The following is a 24,554-nucleotide window of genomic DNA, read 5'->3' on the forward strand; positions in this document are numbered from 1 at the left end:
GATTAATTTCTGGATCTTCAATTCTGTTTATTGATGGAATTCTGAGCTTCCATTGGAAAAAATGCCATTACCCCATTCCTGAAGAAATAGAAAGACTGGGAAACAATAATATTAAGTGAAATAAGCCACATCCAAATAAGTATATGCTGCATGGCTTTCCTCATTTCTAATAACTAGATATATCCATAAATCTACAAGGTAATGCAACAGATAATAAATGACATATAATTGCACTTGGATATGATTAACAGCACTCTAAACATTCACATGGCAAGAGCAATGGAAGCTATTCTTAGGAGAGGATCACAATAGCTCAATAGCTATGTGCATATGACCAGATAAAGTGATGCTTATTGAAATGAACTCTAAGAATCAATCATACATGTGAAATACATATATATGCATATAATTTTAAAAGATGTCATATAACAACCGACTTCCCTGTAAACTCAACAGCAACATTGTAAGTTTAGAAGATAAAATTGAGGAAAGTTTTCAACACATAAACTAAAATGCATAGAGGAAAAGGGAGAGAAAAGATAAGATGGAAAGTAGAATAGTTAACTACTGAAGAATTCATAAACAATTTCCAAATCTATATATGAGAGCTGGGGTACAGCTCAGTTGTAGAACTAGACTAATATATACAAAGCTATCGGTTCAATCTCCAAGAAGGCCTAAAAATAAGTTAATAAATAATAGTAATACAATAATTATTTGAAATAAATGCTTTCATATTTGAGAGGCCTGAATCCTCAAACAGTAAACAAAATATTCTCAATTCTTGTACCAATGACATGAAACTACAAGAATGAAGAGCAAATAGTTGCCTTTTCTGTCCTTTCCTTTTTCTGTTTTCTTTTTTTTCCTTTGATAATACTGGTGCTTGAAGTTGCCAAAGCTCTAACCACTTTATATTATTTTTCAGGCCAAGCCTCCCTTGAGCAATCATGTCTTACCTATGGCTTGCACAAACGTGAGTAACAGGGAAATTACACTATATCTAGCTTACTTTGGTTTGGTAATTTCTCACTTTTTTTGTAAAAATTGGCCCTGATATCAATCTTCTAAGTCTCTGCTTTCTAATTAGCAAGGTATATTTCATCTCAAGCTTGGACCCAGACTAGTTCTCAATGTAAACATTCAATATTGACTTCTGTTTTCTTGATATCATTAAATTCTATTGAGGTTAGTATGGATCTTTATGATGTTATAAGAACACAGTTATATCCCTTGAATACTTTCCCCAGTTTCTTTAAATATTTATTGTAAGACATCACAAGTAGACATTAATATTTCACAAGTACCTTAAGCAGCATTCAGTTGTTTTAATTATTTTGTTCACATATTAAGTCCAATATAATGTTATCAACTCTATATGAATATACTATATTTACAGATACGTTTCTTTACCAAAAATGAGTCTGTCTCATGCTATTCTTTTATAATTAAACCCACTTCTTCTCTTTGTCCCATCCGAAACCTGTTTCATCCTGGTAACACATTTTTTCTCTGACTTCTAGATCATGCAATAAATAAGTTTTTAAGATTGCCTTCAAATATATGATAGATTATTCCCAATTATTGTATGCCTTAATATTGTATTGCATTTATGAGAGTTGCCTTTTGGTTCTGTTATTAGAGAACGTAGCACAATTCTTTTCCCATTCACCTGAAGAAAGCCTGAATTGATTTCTATTTTTTAGAGGAAATAATGCTGCTATAATCCTCTGTGTTTTGGCTTTGGGGTGAACGTTACATTTTATTTCTGTGAGACAAAGCCTGAAGAGCTCAATTCCTGTGCTATGCTATGGGTTACATATTTCATATTCTAGGAACCTGTCACAATGTTTTCACAAGTGGCTTTCCCATTTGACATTCCTGCCATGATCCATAGTTTCTCTGTTTCTTGATAGCATTTAGTATGGTCATTATTGTATTACATGAAGTAATTCTCATCTATATTTTATGATGTCATTTTACTTTTAATGTGCAATTATTTGATGACTAATGATGATTTTCTTGTGCTTATTTTTCACAAGATGTATTTTGCTGGTTTCAATTTTTTTTTAACATTAGGTTTTGAGAGTTCTAAGTAGAGTCTCGATTTGAGGTATTTTTCAGTTATAGGATTTGCAAATATTTTATCCTTGAGTCTGGGTACCCTTCATCATCATCATCATTACCATCATCATCATCATCATCATCATCATCATCATCATCATCATCATCATCATCATCATCATCATCATCATCATCACTACTAGTATTACTACTATCACTTTTGTACATGTATATATGGTCCTGTGGTTTGAACTCAGGGTCCCTGAGAATTGTTGCATTTTGTTAACAATTTACCCTTTGAGTCATGCCTCACTACTGATTTTTGTAAATTAATCAGAGATAAGATTCTCCGGGATTTTTTTTGTGGGCTGGCTTCGAATAGCAATACTCAAATCACAGCCTCCCAAGTAGCTAGGATGAGATACATAAGCCCTCTGCTCCCAATTTGTATTCACTACTTGTATATGAGCTTTCACAGACCAAATTCTATTTTACACTTTTATTGAGTTCTACTATATCAAGTTTCCTTTCCTATAAGTTTAATGCCTAAGTTAAGAATACTTCATCTCCAAAATTGTCAAGACATCTTTCTTTGATTTACATTTACATCACTCTTTTTGTTTTATATGCCATGTTTTAATCCTGCTTGAAGTTAATATTTGAATAAATTGTTATGTTTAAGTCAATGTTTATTTTTTAATTCTCCCCCAATACTTGCTAACCTATCACCACTTATTAAAGAGAATATCATTCCACAAATATTTTGTTTTACTCCTTATTAAATATTCCTTGACAATAATTATGTGGATCCAATCTGGTGCCTTATAAACCCATTGAGCTGTGTAATCTTTCCTTTACAAACCTAACAATTTTACACTAACAGCTTTAATATTGGACAGAGAAATATATTTAAGTTTATATTCCTTTGTCAATGAGTCAAAGAGTGCTGGTCAGGTGTTTTTGGAAATTGTCAAAAACTTATAAATATTAATGCCAACGAAAAACTTTAACCTTCCTGAATAAGTTATCAAAAAACTGTCTGTTATAATATACCAACAACCAAAGAACATGAAAAGGTCATATCATGCCTAGACACTGCATACATAGAGATTAGTGGAAATAGAAACATCAATAAGATAGCCCTGCACAACCACTATATAGAAATTGGAATCCTTATACATTGGTGCTTGGCACTTAAAGTGAGATAGTCAGTTTGTTAAACATACTGGCAATCTTTTAGACATTATACATAGAGTTGCCTCTATGATCCAGCATTTTCAATCATAATTTTATATACAAAATATATTTCAACTTATGTCAAATGAGACACATGTACAAGAATAGATATTGCAAAACCTTTTATGATACAATATAATAAATTGTTGAGATGCTCATTGAGGATGTAATACAATTATACACATGTATGCAAAACAACATGAAATAAATTTACATGGACTTACTTAGGAAACACTAATATTGCATATGAAAAATGGATAAAACAGACTATATTTTCTTTTTTTTTTGATCGGGGGGGGTCCCGTAGTGGGGCATGAACTCTGGGCCTGGGCGCTCTCCCTCAGCTCTTCAGCTCAAGGCTAGTGCTCTATCACTTGAACCACAGCTCAACTTACGGCTTTTTTCTTTTTGATTATGTGGTGCTGAGGAATCGACCCCAGGGCATCCTGCATGCAAGGCAAGCGCTTTAACACTGAGCCATCTCCGCAGCCCTATACTACATATTCTACTTACAATGAGATGTACAAGTCGTTATGTCGAAAACAAACTTTACAACTTTCGTGCGAGGCGGGCGGGGAGGATTGAGTGGGGGGTCGGGGGGAAGATGGGAAGGGATGGAGAGGGGAAACAAAGGAGGAAGCTACAATGCTTGATAAGAAATGTACTAATTATATGAGCTTTTTAAAATTGGCACAGTGACATAGCCTCTGAGTGACTATGTATGACATTGAGAGCCAGTAAATATTCTACATAATTATGTAAATTGAGGGATGAAATAGGATTGAGAGGGATGAGGGATAATGAACCTCAAGTTGCATTGTATTAGCCATGAAATGTTTCTTACTGGTAGACAGTTTGCCTTGCAAGTATGAAGCCCTGAGTTTGATTCCTCAGTACTACATAAACAAAAAAAACTGGAATTGGTACTATGACACAAGTCGTAGAGTGCTAGCATGAGGAAAAGAATCTCAAGGACATTGGCAAGGCCTTGAGTTCAAGGCCCAGGATAAACCAAAAAATAAAAGATGCATTGTTTTAAGCCAGGCACTAGAGGCTCACACTTGTTTTTCTAGATAGTAAAGAGGCTGATGATTGAGCTTTGAAGCCAACCCTGGCAGGAAAGTCTGTGAGATTCTTATCTCCAATTAAATCTCAGAAAAATCTGAAATTGTTGCTGTGCCTCAAATGATAGAGTTCTAGTGTTCATCCAAAGGAGCTCAGGGACAGCACTCAGACCCAGAGTTCAAACCTCAGGAGAAAAAAAAGAAAAAAACTCACTAAATACTGTTCATAAACTGCTTTGTCCAACTGCAATTTCCATTCAACTACTTAAAGTTAATTAAAAAATATGATAAGAATAAAATACGAATCATTTTGGGAGCAAGACATAGATAGAATTGAAAGGTTGTTTACAGGGGACAAAGTAAATTTTATATCAGGAAGTTTGAGTTGAAATTTGTTCTTCAGTCTTCTTACATCATTTATGAATGTGACAGTACTACCAGTTATGGGTCAATTTCCTTGAGGAGCAGATTGTATTCTTCTTTCTTTTCATAAGAAACCATACAGGAAATTCTTTTGCCTTTTTTTTTCAATTGGGAAAGTACATTACATAGGGGTTACAATTACATGGGCAAGGTAATAAGTACATTTCTTATCAAACATTGTTACCTACTCCTTTGTTTCTCCTTCCCAAAACTTCCCATCTCCCCCTCATCCCCCCCAGCGAAAGTTGTACATTGTATTTTTGAAATAAAATCTTGTGTATCTCATTGTTGCAATGGGTCCACCTGTATCCCTATTTAAACAATCTCTTTTTTCCCTCACCTCCACAAATTATACCAACATCAAATACAGTGAAAGCAGGGGATATACAGGGGGGAATGGACATACAAAGCAATAAAGAAATCATCTTATAGGTATGTTAGGAACAATCGCAAGAAAGAAAAATTGAATCCTTATCTTGGTCTCAGACATAAATTAGTTACTGCAAATAAGGGATACCATGGGAGCTACATTTCTTTGGGCCTGGCTTACTTCACTTAATTTATTTTTTCCAAGTCTTTCCACTTCTTAACAAATGGGGCAATTTCATTCTTTCTCATGAAGGCATAGAATTCCATTTTGTATATATGCCACATTTTCTTGATCCATTCATCTACTGAGGGGCATCTGGGTTGGTTCTATATATTACCTTCGGTAAATAAATCTGCAATAAACATGGTTGTGCTTATAGCTTTGTTTGTGAACATTTGCATAAATGCCCAAAAGTGGGATTGTTGGGTCATAGGGGAGCTCTATGTGGAGTCTTTTGAGGAACCTCCATACTACTTTCCAAAGTGGTTGAATCAGTTTACACTCCCACCAACAATGCAGTATGGTTCCCTTCTCTCCACATCCCCTGGAACATCTGTTCTTTAAATTAGAGTTCTTGATTATAGCCATTCTAACTGGGTGAGGTGGTATCTAAATGTTGTGTTGGTTTTCATTTCTTTTATGGTTAGGGAGGTTGAGTATTTCTTCATGTGTCTATTGGCAATCCTTCTTTCCTCTTCAGAGAAGTTTCTCTTTAAGACTTTAGCTCGATTTGTTTTTGTCCTTCCCCTCCACAAATTATACCAACATCAAATACAGTGAAAGCAGGGGTTATACTGTGGGGGAGAGGCATTAATGGTTATGTCGAAAAACGAACTTTACAACTTTGGCAGGGTGGGGGAGGTAAAAATCGGATTGGGGGAGGTAGGGGGATTATGGGAATGGATGGGAAGGGAAAAAAAAGAGGAGGCAACAATGCTTGATAAGAAATGTACCGTTATCTTGCCCATGTAATTGTAACTCCTCTGTATGGTATTCTCACAATTAAAAAAAGAAAGAAAATAATAACAAAAAAAGAAATGTACTCATTACCTTGTTCATGTAACTGTAACTTAATTTTAAAAAAAGAAAAAAAGACTTTTGCTCACTTATTTATTGGGCAGTTGTTTGTTTGAAGATTTGTTGGGGGATTCAATTTTTTGTCTCCGGTATATTTTAGATATGAGACCCTTGTCCATTGTATGGCTAGTGAAGTATTTCTCCCAATCCGTGAGATTTCAATTGATCTTGATAGCTATGTCCTTTGCCAATGCAGAAGTTCTGCAATTTCATGCAATCCCATTTGTCCAACATTTATGTGAATTGTTGTGTTTCTCCGTGTCTATTAAGAAAATTTCGGCTTGTGCCAAGGAGACCTAGGGTAGCTCATATTCTCTCCTGTAATGTTTTCAGAGTTTCTGCTTTGACCCCGAGGTCTTTGATCCATTTGGAGTTGATTCTGCTGCAGGGTGATATATAAGGATCTAGCTTTAGTTTTCTACAAGTAGTTAACCAATTTTTTCAGCACCATTTACTGAAGAGGCTGTCTTTCTTCCATTCTAGTTTTTTAGCTCCCTTATTGAGGATTAAGTGACTATAGGTCTGTTCGTTCATTTCTGAGTTTTCAATTCTCTTCCGTTGGTCCTGGGGTCTGTTCTTGTGTCAGTACCAAGCTCTTTTGATAACTATAGCTTTGTAGTAGTGTTTGAAATTTGGTATTGATATTCCTCCAGCAGTGATCTTTCTGTTGAGGATCATTTTAGCTATTCGGGGTCTTTTATTGTTCCATATGAATTCTTGGTTTGCCTTTTCTATTTCGTTGAAGAATGAGGTTGGAATATTGATAGGTATCACATTGAATTTGTAGATAGCCTTGGCAGGTAGTGCCATTTTCACGATGCTGATCCTTCCAATCCAGGAGCTTGGGAGATTTTTCCACTTCCTAAGTTCTGTTTTGATTTCCTTTTTCAGGTTTTTAAAGTTTTCATCATAAAGGTCCTAAACTTCTTTGATTATGTAAATTTCTACATATTTTATTTTTTGTGCACTATTATGAATTGCCTTCCTGATTTCACCCACGCTTTACTCATTGTTTTCATACAGATAATCCATTGATTATTGAGGGTGAATTTTATACCCTGCTTCTTTGCCAAAGTTTTGAATCAGCTTCAGTAATTTGGAAGTGGAGTCCGTGTGATTCTTTAAAATCATGTCAGCTGCAAAGGGTTTTGTTTCATCTTTCCCAATTTGGAACCCCTTTATGTTTGCATCTTGTCTTATTGCAGTAGCTAAGCATTCTAATACTAAGTTGACGAGAAGTAGAGAGTGGGCATCCTTGTCTCATTCCTAAGTTAAGAGGAAATGGCTTTATTTTTCCACCATTAAGTATAATGCTGGCTGTAGGTTTCTCATATACAGCCTTTATTGTATTGAGTAATGTTTCCTAGATTCCTAATTTTTTCAGACCCATCATCATAAAGGGGTTGATGGATCTTGTCAAATGCTTTTTCTGCATCTGTTGAGATAACTATGTGGTTCTTATCCTTGCTGTTTTTTGATGTGATGAGTTATATTAATTGATTTGTGTATATTGAACCAGATTTGCATCCCTGAAATGAAACATGTTAGATCGTGATGCGTGATTTTTTGGATGAATTTTTGAAGTAAATTGGCCAAAATTTTGTGGAGAAGTTTTGCTTAATATTCATCAAAGAAATGAGTCTATAGTTCTTGTTATTTGATGAGTCCCTGCCTGTTTTTGGAATAAGGGTTATTATGGCTTCATAGAATGAGTTCGGTTGTGAATTTTCCCTTTCAATTTCATTGAAGAGTTGGAGGATTATTGGTTTGAGCTCTGCTTTGAAGGACTTTTAGAATCCATCTGTTGCTGGCATTTTCTTAGATAGAAGGTCTCTTATTGCTGATTTTATTTCAATCCTTGATATGGGGCTGTTAAGATGGTTTATCTCATCTTGGTTCATTTTTGGCATGTCCATATTTGCTAGGAAAAGGTCCATTTATGCCACGTTCTCACACTTATTAATATAAAGTTTTGAGAAGCATTCCTTTATAATGTTCTGAATCTTGTTTCTGTGGTGATGTTTCCATTCTCATCTCTGAATTTATTTGTTTGGGTGTGTTTTCTTTTTCTGATAAGATTTGCTAACAGTCTTTCAATTTAGTTAATTTTTCGAAGAACCAACTCTTTGTTTTGTGGATTCTTTCTATGGATTTTTTTTAAAAATTCTAATTCATTTAATTCCTACTTAATTTTAAGTATTTCTTTCCATCTACTGGGTTGGGGTTTATCATGATGTTCTTTCTCAAGGAGGTTCAGATATCTCATAAAATTGTTGGTTTAAGGTCTCTCCAATTTGTTGATGTAGGAACTCAGAGCTATCAACTTCCATCTGAGTACTGCCTTTGCTCTATCCCAGAAGAGCTGGTAATTTGTGTGTTCATTTTTGTTGAATATCATGAATATTTTAATTTACTTACTAATCTCTTCCATGACACACTGGTGATTCAACAGTATGTTGTTCAGCCTCCATGTGTTACAGGACTTTCATTGGTGCCTTTTGGTGTTGAGTTCTAATTTTATTCCCTTGTGGTGTGAGAGAATGCATGGCAAAACTTCAATGTTTCTGAATTTGGACAAGTTTGCTTCATGACCTAAAATGGGGTCTATTTTGGAAACTGTTCCGTGTGATGCTGAGAAAAACGTGTATTCTGATGCTGCTGGATGAAATATTCTGTAGATGTCTGTTATATCTAGTTGATCCATGCAGTTGTTTAGATCTGCTGTTTCTCTGTTGAGTTTTTGCCGATTTGATCTATCTCGTGGGTATAGTGGTGACTTAAACACTTCAACAATTTATGACTTTGGATCTATGTGAGATTTGAGGGAAAGTAGTGTTTCTTGGATAAATCTGGGTGATCCGTTGTTTGCCAAATAGAGATTTAGAATTGTAATATCCTCCTGAAGGGGAGATCGCTTAATTAGTATGTTGAGACCTTCTTTATGTCTTCTCACTAATTGTAATTTGAAGTCTATTTTATCTGATATCAGGATTGCCATTCAAGCCTCTTTATGGGGACCATTTGCTTGGTAGAATTTGTTCCAGACTTTCACTTTCAAAATGTGTTTGTTTGTATGAGCAAGGTGTGACTCCTGAAGGCAGCAGATAGAAGGATCTTGCTTTTTAATCCAACTAAACAGTCTGTCACTTAATTGGAGAGTTAAGTCCATTAATGTTGAGAGTTAGGACTGAGAAGTGTTTGGGAGTTCCTGCAATGCTATCCAACTTCTTGGGGGCTGGAGCAATTGGATTCTTCCTATAGTTCTTGGACTCTCAGTTTGGGTGCGGTTTCTTGGTCTTTATTGTGGTCTTGTTGGTTTTCTATGTGTAGCACATCGTTAAGTATTTTTTATTGGGCCAGTTTGTTGGAGATCCATTGTTTCAGTTTTTCTTTGCTATGGAACGTTTTTATTTTACCTTCAGTTATGAAGGAGAGCTTAGCTGGGCACAGTATGTTTGATTGATAGTTGTTTTTCCTTAGGACATGGCCTACATCATTCCAGGCTCTTCTTGATTTAATTGTCTCGATTGAGAAATCTGAGCTGATTCTATATGGTTTCCCTTTGTAAATAGTTGATCTTTTCTACTTGACAGCTTTAAGGATTTTTTCCTTGGAATTGATCCTGTGTGGATTATAATGTAATGGTGAGATATCCTTCTCTAGTCTGGTCTATTTGGGGTTCTAAAACTTTCTTGTATCTGAATAGGCCTATCTTTTTGCATGTTTGGGAAGTTCTCTGCTAGGATCATGTTAACTAAATTTCCTAGACCACTAAATTCTGTCTCTAGTTGCTGCTCTACCCCCATTATCCTCAGATTAAGTCTTCTGTGAGTGTCTTCAAAATGTTGAATAGATCTATCATATTTCTTGGATTTGTCTTGGATAGTTGTATGTTCTTTCTCTGTAATAAGCTGGCTGTCCTCAATCCCTCAAATTTGCTCCTCTGCATGGTATAAGCTACTGTCGAGATTTTCTACTTTGTTTTTTTAAATTTCTTTTCCTTCTAATTGGTCAGCTTTGATGGCTTCAAATTCTTTGTTGGAGCTTTGTTTTAGATCTTGTAAGAACTTCTTTACCTCCTTAATTTGGTGTTGTGTTTATTCTCAAATCACGTACTTGATTGGTTATGGTTTCCTTGTACTCCCATTCCTTCTGTTGGGCTCCATTCAGCATTCCCTTTGTGGTCTCCCTGAATTCTTTCAGCTTTCTGTTTATGGATTCCATGAATGCCTCTATTGATATTTGTCTCTTGTCATACTGCTCTCCCAAGTCCTGTATTACTCTTTGATTAGCTTCCTCATGTTCATGCATTTCCTGTAGTTCTCTTTGACTGTTTTCAGCCTGCTCATGCAATTCCTGTATTTCTCTTTGACTGTTCTGATCCTGCTCATGCAATTCCTGTATCAATCTTTGAGGAGCTTCCTCACTCTCATGAGATTCCAGTATTAATCTTTGGTTTGCCTCTCTCTCCCTATCACGCTCACATTGAATCCTTTGCAGGTGTTCAATCTTTTCATTCACCATGTTTACCAGTAGTGTTTGTAGAGATGTTTGGGAACTCTCTTTTGGATTATACATTAACTATGCTGTCAAATGATTTTCCTGAGTGGGAGTTCAGATAACTGGACTTGCAATTTTCCTTGTGTTTTTCCGGTTTGTTCTGCCCAGTTGGTATGAAAGTCACACCAATTTTTTGTTAGAACAAAATTTTAAGGCAAGTATCATCAAAGTTCTGTAGTTGCACAGACAAAAGTCTGCAGATACAATATTTTTCAACAGATACAATTTATTCAACATCAAACAACTATGGCTTAATGGGCTAAGAACAGCAAAGAAGAATTTGGCAAATCACAAATTATTAATTTTAGTTGGAAATGTGGGCAAAAATAGGATTAGAGGGATGTGGAGAGTTAAAAGGAGAGTGAATTTAACCAAGTCCTAATCTTAGAGAGGGAAATGGATTAGGCAGAATGCTAGAAGCAAGATTAAGAAAAAAAAAGAAAAAATGGAAATACAAAAATTTAAATTTAATAAGTGAAACACTTAAAATTATGTGTTTAGTGATGATATTGAGAGACGAAAAGGACAGGATGAGATGATGGGAGGGAAAAAAAGGAGACATGAAAAACTAAAAATTCTTTAAATTAGTTACTTGAAAATTATATAGGTATAAAGAGAGATAATACTGCTCTTAAAGAATTTTAGCGTAAGAGTTTGTGAACTGAGTAATAAATTTCTGGATTAAGTTGTACACAACGGGGCATAATGTCTAATATTCGACGATGGGTAAATATCTGGGGATGATCCGAATAACAATTAAGTCTCACAAAAAAGAAAGAGAAAAAAAAGAAAAGAATAAAATAATAAGGACCAAAAGGTCAGAAGAGATTTTATAAAAAAGCACACACACACACATTTACACCTAAAATAATAATGATGAGAAGAAAAAGATTAATTGAAAACATTATTTAAAAAAAATTAAAATTAAAGAAAGGTACAAAAAGACTTCTTTGATTATTTTTGTGGGGGTAGAATGTGAAGATATTCTATCTCCCCTGTGTCCATAACCAGTCTCTTGGTGGCGTCTCTGGTCTGCTTGTGGTGTTTGTTTTTCCTGTGGCTTGATTAGTTGCTTAAGTCAGTTTGTTTGAGCAGGCAGAAAAATGTTCGGCATTACCCATAATTTTGTGATCCTCCTCCCAGGCTAGTTCAGTGGGAAGGAGATCTGCTTTGAGTATCACAAAAGAGGGAGATGGCTGTTTCTTCTAGTTTTGAGATGCTGTGATGAGGCTAGGTTCTGGGTAGGGTTGAGGCCTCTCAGCAAACAGTTGCTTTTCCCTGAGGCGCTAGCTCCTGAGATACACAGCCCAGTCTGGATCCATTCTCAGCATTTATGTTTACTGAATTTCAATTGATTGTCAAGGTTGCTGTAGGGAGGGGCAGCCTCTGGCTCTGTTTACAGAGTGAAGAAAGTCACTCCTCCAAGGGCAGGGCTTCTTTGCCTGGGCTGGGTGACTTCTCTTGGGTGGAACTGAGCGTGGCAAGTCAGGTCAGGTTCCTGTGATCTCCTAAATGGATCTTGCTTTCTTCCAAGGCCTGAGTTAGAGATAGCTGTTCAAATGGGCCTTTGTCAGTATCAAAGATGGAGATCGCTGGTGGTGGTGGCAGGGTGGGGTGGCCTTACCTACTCTGTTCGCTGAGAAGGAGTGAAGACGTCAGTGTTCCACTCACGTCAGAATCTTGGTTCCTTTTCCGTCAGTTCTTACTGATGTTGAGTAGAATCTGCTGTCCCGCTGTGTCTGGCATCTTTGTCCTGGACTCTTTGTTATAGGTATGGCGCCTATGGCCACTGCCACTGGTGCCACAGCTGGCACAGCCATGGCTACCAGCAAGTGCTCTGATCTGTCTCCTTGCCTGGATTTTCCCTCTCTGGACAAACTCTCTGTACTGTAATGGGACACTTGGTGTGATTCTCTAACCTAGGACTGTTCACTGGAACAGTAAAACTGCTATGTGAGAGCTTGTTTAGCTCTAGTTTCTCCTCCACTCTCCCTCTGAACACATTTTTTGCCTCTTATTGAAGTATATCTGATATTTTAAAGTAGATTTGTCCAAATATAATTAAGTTGATCAATTATTTCATTAGGACAATGTTGGCCAGATTTATTTCTAGTAAATCTTATCCCTTATGATATATGAGAACATGCTGTGTTAGTCTCCTATTAATATGACAAATATTTTTATAAAATTAACTTCAAATGAGGAAAGATTAATCTTGGTTTCTGATTTTATACCTTTCAATTTACATTTCTTTTTCTCATTACTTTTGGTTGGTGATGGTACAGTACCCCATATCAGGAACATGTGATGGAGTATGTGTATTCCTGGAAGCGAGGAAGTAAAGAAAAGTAAGAATAGGAGTGAGAAAGGGAGAAAGGGGAGGTGGGGAAGAAGGAGAGGGAGAAGGAAAAGGAGAAGGAGACAGAGAAGTAAACGAAGGAAGAGGAAAAAAGGACTTTGATCTTAAACCTTCTTTGATGACAAGTTCTCAGTGACCTAATCTCTATTACTATGCCCACGTGAAAGGTTTAACCTCTTTATGGCAACATAGTGAAACCTAATTATTAATCCCAATCCTTTATTATTTCAGATTTAATTTCTAGACTGATGGGTAGATCTTTCTATACAATTGTGATAACTTCTATTCCTAAATACCAGAGATGCTATTTGGCATAGAGGTGGTTTGGTTATACCATTGCTGGAGAGATGAATGAAATATTTTGAGCACAAATACATTTTATTTAATGGATAAGGATGCTCCCAGAGGTTTCATTTTGTGACCTTCAAAAATGACTATTTCATCTAACTCATAATGACTTGAATTTTTCATAATTTTATGGCATTTCCATTCAAGTATTTGTCATCAACAGTGAGGTTCTTTCCTTCAAGTTGAAGGAAAAATAAATACTATCACAATCTTTATCAGAATTATTCTTTAGAGAGTAGGTATAATATGAATTTCCTACCATTCCAAAATTAGTTATCTTCAAGTCTATAGGAATAATTGGATAAGTGATTAAATATCCTGCTTTAGTTTTCTTATAATGAGGTTCATTCAATTTCTAAAAATCACTGTTGACATAAAATACATGAAATTCAGTGTTTCTCTGATATGACTTAGTAATCAAACCTCAGAAATACATGATTTGTAATCAAGATTTTTATATACTCACAAAATGTATGAATTTACAAAACCTAAAAAAGTTTAGGTTTAAAAGAATAGAAAATCACGTGACCACAGTATATAATATTTAATTTAATGAAAAATTGCTTCATTCAGCCTGACAGAGCCTTTTGCTTTTAGCTTATATGAGAAATTTGATTAACAATCCCTTTTTTGCTTTTGAATGATAGAGTATTGCAATTTGTCTAAAGATTCTGTCATTTAAACCTTTGCGTGCATAATTTTTCATAAAAATGAAACATTTTTCACAATGCAGGTTCAGGTTTAATAAATGAATAAATATCTAAATGTTAATTTGTTAAACTGAGCCTCTAGAATTCAAAAAATACAATTTACTTTATTGTTGGATATATTAAATCTGTGCTAAATATGGGTGTCTCAAGCTTGTAATCCTCGCTACTCAGGAAGCTGGGGTACAAAGTCAGCCTTGGCAAGAAAGTTTGTGAGACATATCTCAATTAATCACACACACACACACTACAACACACACACACACACACACACACACACACACACACACACACACACACACACACACACACACACACACAAAGCCAGAAATAGAATTGAGGCTCAAATGATAGACCAATACCCTTGAGGAAAAAAAACAAGAACAACTAAGGGATAGTTCTTGAGTTAAAATCACAAGAACAAAACCCACACACAAGCAATATTATGCCTAAATGCTTATTTTAGTTTGAAGAAATAAACAATATCATGAAAATAATATTTGTTACATATCTTGGAACATTTGAGAAGTTGCTTTTAGTATAATTTGTCTTAAGATATAACATAGGTTATTAAAATTAATATTAATCTAGTTAATATTTATAATCACTCATAACACCTTACAGTACAACAGTTCAGATTTTTTCTATTGCCATAAGAAATATTCTGAGTAAAAGAAAGAGAGGAATATTAGACGAAAGGAGAAAGAAAGAAAAAGGAAGAAAGAAAAAAAGAAAGAAAGAAGGAAGGAAAAGGAAGGAAGGAAGAAAGGAAGAAAGGAAGGAGAGAAAGAGAGAGGTAGGGATGGAGGGAAGGAAGGAGGAAGCAAAGAAGAAAGGAAGGAAGGATGGAAGAGAAGGAGAAAGAATGGGACAAAACAATTTAATTTATAAAATCTCTTTAGCCCAACATAAACTCCATGTAATGAATCCTTAATAAATTCAAGTTTGGAATTTTCACTTCTTTGCATGTTATCCATGCATGAATGAAACCAACAAATGAAGGATCATAAATAACTAGGTGCATCTGTTTGCATTTGTAGTAATATGTATGCGAATTTTTTTCTCATTTTTATACATCATCAAATAACTATTTACAAACAATTTACATTTAGTTATAAATATTCTAAAAATTGATGAAACTAAAGGATTTCAATATGTTATATAATGTGAATACAAGTATTTTTAATGTTATTAATATTAAAGTCTTCATGTTATATTAATTATGAAAAATTATTATGCATTTTATCAGAAGAATTAGCATCCTCTGATTTTGGTGTCTGTGGGTGTCCTAATAGCAGACCGTAATTAAAATCAAATGAAATCTTGATTTGAGATTTCCCCAATTGCTTGATGTAGGCATTCAAAGCTGTAAATTTTCCACTAAGTTTTGCATTTAATATGTCCCTGAGGAGCTGGTATTTTGTGTGTTCATTTTTGTTAAATTCCAGAAATTTCAGATTTCTATTCTAATCTCTTCAGTGCCCCACTGGTCATAAAGCAGTGTGTTGTTCACTCTTCATGGGTTTGACTTTTTTTTTTTTTTGCTTTAGCTGTTTAATTCTAAGTTTATTCTGTTGTGGTCTGAAAAGATATGTGAATTCAATTAATTTTCTTTCAATTTGGACAGAATTTCTGTGTGACATAGGATAGGTTCTATTTTGGAGAATCTTCCATGACCTGCTGTGAAGAATGTATATACTGATACTGAATGTATGTTCTGTAGAGGTCTGTTAGGGGTAGGTGGTCAATGTAGTTATTTAGGTCTTCAGTTTATTGGTTGAGTTTTTCCAGTATAACCAATCGATGGATGACAATGATGGGTTGAGATGTGTTTTTAGGTTGTGTAGTATTTGGTTGATGATGTAGGGTGGTCCAGGATTCAGGGCATTGATATTTAAACTTGTTATATCCTCCTAATTGAGAGTTGCCTTTCTCAACATGTAATGTCTCTTCCTACTAATTTTAATTTGAATTCTATTTTATCTTATTTTAGTAATTCTACTATGGCCTGTTTATGGAGTCCATTTACTTGAAAATTTTATTTCCAGCCTTTCAGTTTGAGTGCGTTTGTTTTTGTCAATAAAATGTATCTCTTGTGGACACTGGATGGATGTGTCTTGTTTTTTGATACTAGTATCTGATCTGTTTTCTAATTGGTAATTTAATTCCATTGATATTGAAAGTTAAGACTGAGAAATATGTTATGTTATAGCCCTGCTGTTAGGAGCTGTGCCTCATCTACTGTTAATATATTTACCTTGTTCTCTGGTAGGGAGCATTTTATATAACCAGATCCTGTTCTTCTTGATCTTCTCTATATAGGGTATATTTAATTAACTTCTACCCTGCTTATTTGGTGGAGATACATTGTTTCAAGTTTTCTTTGTCATGAAATATTTTTATATATCCTTTAAATGTAAAGGAGAGTTTGGCTTGGGACCATATTCACTATTGGTAGTTGTTTACCCTTAGTGTTTGTCATATATTATGCCAGGCTCCCCTTTTATGCCTAGAAAAGTTGAGCATTTCTTCATGAGTCTAATGACCATTTTTATTTCCTCTTCAGAGAAGTCTCTCTTTAAGTCTTTAGCCCACTTAGTTATCGAGTGGTTGTTTCTTTGAGGATTTGTTGTCAGGTGATTTAATTTTTTGAGTCCTAAGTATAGTTTAGATATAAGACCTCATCCGTTTTATGACTCGTGAAGATATTCTCCCAGAACGTGGGCTTTCTATTGATCTTGTTAGCTATGACCTTTGCCTTGCAGAAGCTCTGATGTTTCATGCAATCCCAATTTTCCAAACTTTCTTTGATTTCTTTTGTTTCCAGTTCTCTCTTAAGAAAATTTCGGCTTGTGCTAAAAAGCCCTAGAGTTTCTCCTATTCCTTGAGATAATGTTTTCATGGTGTCTTCTTTTATTTTGAGGTGTTTGATCTATTTGGAGTTGATTCTCCTGCAGGGTATTATATACAGATCTAGCTTTAGTTTTCTACAGGTGTTGAAGCAATTTTGTCAACACCATTTACTCAAAAGGCTGTCTTTCTTCCATTCTAATTTTTAGCCCCCTTGTCAAAGATTAGGTGGCTATAGGTCAGTGGGTTTATTTCTGAGTCTTCAGTCTTATTCCATTGATCCTCAGGTCTGTTCTTGTGCCAGTAACAAGCTGTTGTTTTACTATGGCTTTTTAGTAGAGTTTGAAATTTGGAACTGATAGTGCTCCAGTGCTGTTCTTTCTGCTATGGATTGGCAAAGCCAGAGCTAGCATTATACTTAATGGTGAAAATTTAAAGCCATTTCTTATAAATTCAGGAATGAGATAAAAAGTCTGCTCTCTCCACTACTCTTCAACTTAGTATTAGAATGCTAGCTGGGGCAATAATACAAGATGCAAACTTAAAGGTCTCCAAATAGGGAAAGATGAAGTAAAACTCTCCCTCTTTGCAGATGATATGATCCTGTATTTAAAGAACCACATGGACTCCACTCCCAAATTATTGAGCTCATCTGAAACTTTGGCAAACTAGCCAAGTATAAAATTCACCCTCAGGAATCAATGGCTTTCCTGTATTCCAATAATGTTAAGATTGCGGGTGATATTAGGAAAGCAACCCCTTTTTAAAAGCCACACAAGAAATAAAATATCTAGGAGTTAAGAAGGACCTCTATGAAAGAAATTTTCAAAACCTGAAAAAGAAAATGAAAGCAGAACTAAGGAAGTGGGAAACCACCCATGCTCATGGATTGGGAGGAATAACACCATGAAAATGGCAATACTGCCAAAGGTTATATCCAAATTCAATGTGATACCTACCAATATCCCAATCTCACTCTTCAATGAAATAGAAGTAATCCAAAAATACATATGGAACAATTGAAAACCCAAATAACACTGAGGTTTTTTTAGTGATTCTCATTTTGTATTACCACTTTGATTCTACAAAGTAATCTACGGATTTTACCTTTCTTCCCTCCCTTTGGATAAAGCTCAAAAAACCCTGCCTCTAACTCCCAAGACACTTAACTCTTAGGTCTGGACAATTGTTCCTAGATAGTGGATTACTTAATTGTATTTTGAACGCATAAAACATGCATATAGAAATCTCACATTTTGATCTCATGAGAAAGCAGCCTTTACTCCACTCTCAGATTTATTTCCTGAAATGCATTTTTAAAGAGAATATGTTTTCATTTTTAGATGAACGGCTTGTAGGAAACTATTTTCATAACCTGGCTCCTCCTCCTGCACCTCAACACCTAAAACACAAATTTCAAAACGCATTTAAAAGAAACAATACAAAAACCAAACACTGGGAATGCTCAGATGCAGAACATTTTACAAAACCCAGAATATAACTCTGCTGTCTGAGGGAGGGGCTCTCTGAATAAATTAACAAACAAATCCAAAAGAGCATCCAGGAGTATCGGATGGGAGTGTCCCTGGCTGCTACTCCATGGACAAGGAGCATGGAATGGCTTTCCTAAGCCTGCTGGCGAATGCGTGGGGGAAAGTTTCCTTGCCAGTCTGAGTACAAAAGTTGGCATCACCCTGCTTGGGCCTGTCTTTTTTATCTTTTCCCCACAGCAGAACAAAATCAACCCCTCCTCCACGGCTGATAAATACTGTACAAACTGATCCACAGAGTGGCATCTGTTCAGTCTGCACTCCTTCCTAAGTGGGTGGACCCTGTCCCGTAGTATGCGTGTACTCCCAGGGGCTGATCCTCATGGACCCGGCCCAAGGGACAGGGGGGTGCTAGATGTGAGTCAGTGGCACTGTGTTATTCATGCAGCAGCTGCCAGGTTGCTGCCCTAGCCCAACAACAGGTGCACCCTGATCTTCTTCCACAGTCCCAGGCGATGGATGCTCACAACGGCCCTAGGTGGGCAGACTTCCAGTAGGATCCTACTTCACCAGAGGGACCAGCATGCCTGATTAAGTGGCTGCAGCCTGAATTAATTATTAATTATTTAATTAATTGTTTAATGGAGCAGTATTTTTGCCAGTTGTGGGGCTTGAACTCTGAGCCTGGGCACTGTCCCTAAGCTCTTCAGCTCTTGAGCCATAATGCCACTTCCAGCTTTTTCTGCTTATGTAGTGCTGAGGAATTGAACCCAGGGCCTCATGTATGCAAAGCGAGCACTCTACCACTGAGCCACCTTCTCAGCCCTGGAGCAGTTTTAAAGAAAATGATTCACATTACTGTATGATATTATTGGAGAGTAATTTTTCTTCCATATGTGCCCAAAGCACAATGAAATGTAAACAGATTTGAACTCACGGTTGGAAGAGTATCCTACATACCACTATAAGTATTGTGACATTTGTCCAAATTGACAGAACAGCTTTCTAGGACCCTTAACCTGCTATGTCATAGACCTTTTGTAGCCACCTTATTTCCCCATACAGGCATGGCCTGGCATTTAACAGTTGAGTAATATGCAGTAGGCTCTCTTGTACAGCACCCTGTCACTCTGTTTTCCTCCCACAGAACACGTATGCACAATGCTTCAGATTGTAGGCTTAAAAACATAATTAGGATTCATGAATACTAGATTATATAAAAAACACTACCATTTTAATAAAGTTAGAAAAATAAATAGAATGAGCATTTTATAACCATCAGGACAAAAAAAAATACAGGTTTTCCCAGGAATGGGGGAAGGAATCTCTAAATCTAGATTGGCTTCTAAGTTGCCTTCAGAAAGAAATTCTGCCTCAGAGTCCTAAAAGGGATTTACTTCCTCATTAAAGACAGGGTTTTCTTCCTGAGTCCAAGGAGGGACAGATTCTAATTTCTCAATTGGAAACTGGATCCCCTTCAGGAGGACAGATTGGTCAGGATATTCTGTGAGGAAAGATTCCCTTTCCTCAACTGAATCTAGATTTTGGACCTCACTTATTGGTTTTCCTGAAGATACACCGGGGTCATTTTCCATTAGCATACATTTACACTGCATACCAAGACATGTCTTTTTGACTTGTTTGGAGCTAATCTAGGTGGATTATCAACATCACTGGAAGATATTCTGGATCATCTTCTTCCTTGGCAGTAAGTGCAGGTACTCCTGCTTCACATGTGGGGTTCAGAACCAGTGGGATGTCCACAGGACTCAAAACCTGCTTGGGCCTTTCTATATATTAAAAAAACACCCTCTATGTTCACATGCCTTCTGGAGATCAGTAATGTTTTCTGATTTCCATGAGTCATCATAAACGACATCACTGATGGGTTCTTTATCTGGAGAACTGCAGGAGCTGCTCTACTGTGATACAAACCTGAGAATGGAAATAGGTACAGGAGTCTTAGAACTCAAGAAGTTAAGGTGTGACTAAACTTTCATGAGAATCTAATGGGGGAAGCTGTAGAACTTGAGTTTGGACTGAACACTGATGAGAAGTTAGCATGTTTCTAATGAGTGGCTACTTCCAAGTTCCTTCAAAGGAGAACAGATATTACCTGGCAAAGAATATCCATAAAAGGATATTTTGCCAAGCTGGGGAGTACTAAGGGCTCTATGCCCATCCTGCCCATGCCTAAAGACCCAAGTTCCATCCATATTCACCAGCTCTGAGGTATCTAAACAAGGACTTCTTCCACTTTTTCTTGGTCTCATGGGCAATGCGCTCCTCTAGCTGGTCCAGAAAAATATGTAAGCAGAAGAGCAAGTCTGAAGAGGGCATCTTGAGCTTGACATACTGTGTAAGTTCTTTCAGGGTGTCATGGTTCTTGTTCTCATAGAAATCATCAAGGTAGAAGTCCATCCACATAGGGAAGATGGAACAAACTATGCTATGGGCAGATTGGTGACAAGGAAAATGAGAGCCTTTCCTCCCCATCCTGAGCTTTGTACTATAGCCTCTTTCTGGCGGGACTTGCATGTTGGAGGAAGAGACTCCTGCAAGCAGGATGCTCCTCACAACCCACTTCTAGAAATTTCTCAAATATAATCATCTAAAATTCTCCCTATGTTAGGAGGAGAAGGTTGTTTCCCCTCTTGATCTGACTTGCTATACATACCCCCCTCGTCATCCATGAGAGTCCAAAACCACAAACACATCCACACTGTGTAATCTGCTATCCACTGAAGTGCCAAGCCTCAACCCCCTGGTGAAAATCACAACTGGTGTGCAAAGAAGGAAGTTGACTTTGATTCAGACACCTCAAAGATACCCAGTTTTCAAAGACAGAACTTCTCTTTATGTCAACGTCCACTTACTTCTTCATCTTGTTCATCTTCCTCCCAGTTACGGTAGAAGGATCTGTACCAATGGGAGGAGAGAAGAAAGTTAACTCTATGCTTCTCCTTTTGTGAACTAACAGGACAGACATGGGACTGGTTAAGTCACATATGGTAATGTAAACATAACAGACAAAAAGTAGAGATATGTCTATACAATTTCATGGAAATTCTGTGAGGATGCTTATCAGCATTTGTCCAAATAAATGTCCCATGGCTCATGCCTCTAATCCTACTAATCAGGAGGGTGAGATCTAAGGATCACAGTTTGAACCCAGTCTAGTTTGTAAAATTCTAAAGACACTTATCTTCAATTAACCAGCCAAAGGCCAGACCTGGACTTGGAGCTTAAATGGTAGAGTGATATGAACAGAACAGCACTCAGGCCCCAAGTTCAAGTTCCATTCTTTCTTCCATCTATATTCCTTCAAAGGCCTCCAAGATAGTGATTTCCTAGGTGAGGGTGGATGTTGGGTGACACTGGCTCATTCCTTTAATCCTAGTCTCTCAGCAAGCAAACTGTTAAGGCTCCACTAGCTTCTGAGGAAAATGAAATGTTCTGGCAGGCCACTCGTAAGGAGTAATCCAGGGAATGCACTTCTTTGTCTCAAGCCAAGCTCCTGTGATAAAACCCCAGTGAAACAGTCTCAGAGAGGTACCAAGTATTCCAATAATCTGCCAGGGGGTCTCATCAGTCCTGGATTTGAATGAGGAACACTCACTTTTTAAACAATATCCAGCAACTGCTCCATTGTCTCCCACTCTCTAGAGTGGCGGTGGAAGTTTCCAACATAGAAGAGATCACCTTTCTGGTAGGCAGGGATCAGGTCCATTACCAGCATTTCCAACAAGCCTGAGTCCAAGCTCCATATATTATAAGGCACATTCAGGATTTGAGCAGACTCATTGTCACACTGAGGTGGTAAAAAGAATGAATCTTTGAAACATGGAAATGGGAGTACACTTCAAAATGAGTAATAGAGTAATAGGATTGAAAAGTACACAGTAAATATTTTATCAATATACACATATAAAAACACAAGAAGAAGCCTGTACTGTGGGCTAGAATGAGATTAAATAGGTTTCCTGTCATAGTTACACCTGACCTGAGTTGCCTTGTGATTCCCTTTATTTCTTCTTATAAAAAGGCCTGAGACATTGGATTCGTGGTTTGGCACTGATCCAATGTCTGCAGTATTGAGTGAGGCACTCACCCCTCTCATGCCTGGGACCTGATTCTCTTGAACTTTGAAAACAATACAGGAATGTCTTTCTTGTTTCTGAGCCACAGGCCAAGTGAGCTGGCTAGAGCTGACTGTAAGTTACAGTTGCCTGGGTCTCAGAGTTCCATATTCTATTCCATTGTGAGGGAAGTAGTGTCATCTCTCAGAGCCCAATGATCTAAGCTGCTTACTCACATAAGACCATCCCAAAGACAAACGGGAGGCTGAAATTTCCCCTCCCACATCACTCTATACAAATGTGGACATTGTCAAATCCCAACATCCTCAGGTAGGCCTAGGAACCAGCATGGTCTCAGCCTCAAGGAAGCTTTCCTAGGTGAGAACCATGCCTTATTCCTTATTTTTCACTATTCCTCTTGTTCTGCAAAAATCATTTTGCCTCTCAGGACCCTCTCAGTCTGCCATGTGCTTTTTGCATCTACTTCCTAGGACACTGTTTGGTTCATGTTTCCTAATCTTTTGTTTGCTCTTGAAGCCCCTGTGTGCTGTAATCTGCCCAAAAGACAAATACTTAGAAGTGGGAAAAATCATAAAAATATTGAAAAAACCTTACACATATAGTCAGACATTTTTACACGTGTACATTTTTTTAAGATAAAAGACTATTTTTGATACTTTTGTCATATTTTATGACAGAGGGGAAGGGGAGAAGGGAAGAGGTGCTGCATTGTCTTCTCATAATTCAATGATTATTATTTTTTGAATGGGTGTCCAGTCGTGGGGCCTGAACTCTGGGCCTGGACGCTGTCTCTCAGCTCTTCAGCTCAAGGCTAGCAATCTATCACTTGAGGCACAGCGCCACTTCTGGATTTTTTTTCTTTTTTTGCTTATGTGGTGCTGAGGAATTGAACACAGGGCGTCATGCATGCAAGACAAGCACTCTACCACTGAGCCACCTTCCCAGCCCCTCAATGATTATTATTTAAAACTATAGTTGAAGGAATGTAAGATTTAAAGATAAAAACAATGCTCCTGTTCTTTTTATAAGCTAGTTGTTTATAAAGTATTCCTCACTAAAGTCTTGTCACCTGTGTCTCATGAACTATCCTCCTCCTTCAAAATAATCAAGAAAAACCTTCACAAATAAGTGGGCTGTTGTCCAATCTCTGGATAAGAATTTAAGATACAATATTGCCTGTGACTCTGTGTGTGTACATCTCTGTGGGAGTGTTTGTGTGTGTGTGTGTGTGTGTGTGTGTGTGTGTGTGTGTGTGTGTGTGTGTGTGTGTGTGTGTGTGCCCATTTTTACTTTGACTTGTGGAACCATGTTATCTCAGAAAGCCTCAGGGCACTAATGGGATGAAAAGCTTGTTAGATTTTAAGGCTAAGATTAGGGCTGGGTCTCATTCCTCTTACTGTCTCCGTTGATTTAAAAAAGAAATCCTCCTTTATCTTTAAAACATACCCAGGAAGAAGCAGGTTATTACCCTACCAGAGAGAAAAGAGGCTGTGACCCTGAAGTGCCTAAGGCAATTCAGCAATAACCTTGCCACTAATATCCACTGTGGGAGTAGAGAGGGTTACTAGATATCAGTAAAAGAATGTCCCACATGATCTTATTTTGTAGTAGATATCAACAGGGAAGCATTCTCAGGTGATGGAGTCAAGCAGGAGTTCAGTCTATTTTACTGCAGTGGAGGTGGTCTGAGTGATGATGTAGATTTCCTCCAGGTGACTGTCAGGCTGTCGTTGAACTTTACCCATTAGGGTGTGCAGCAGCAGCAGCAACAGCAGCAGCAGCACAGGGTCTCTCAGTGGCTCCAAAGGACAGTCACACCTCGTGCTGAGCTGCAAATTCCTACACAACCTGGTTAAGGACACATGGCATAGGCTTGGCAGGCTGTGACCCCACTAGATTTTAAAAC

General features: G+C 37.0%; 1 long non-coding RNA gene across 1 annotated transcript; it reads right to left on the minus strand.

Moving 5' to 3' along the window:
• Window positions 1-20,136: 20,136 nt before the first annotated feature.
• On the minus strand, window positions 20,137-22,746 carry LOC138822510 (uncharacterized). Its single transcript, XR_011370529.1, has 4 exons — window positions 22,660-22,746; window positions 22,168-22,359; window positions 21,425-21,467; window positions 20,137-20,483 (listed from the first exon to the last, which is right to left on the minus strand). It is a non-coding gene; the product is annotated as an uncharacterized lncRNA (long non-coding RNA).
• Window positions 22,747-24,554: the final 1,808 nt, after the last annotated feature.

This window comes from Dipodomys merriami, unplaced genomic scaffold (assembly GCF_024711535.1).
Source record: "Dipodomys merriami isolate MVZ:Mamm:240054 unplaced genomic scaffold, mDipMer1.0.p SCAF_1114, whole genome shotgun sequence".
NCBI classification, from domain to species: domain Eukaryota; kingdom Metazoa; phylum Chordata; class Mammalia; order Rodentia; family Heteromyidae; genus Dipodomys; species Dipodomys merriami.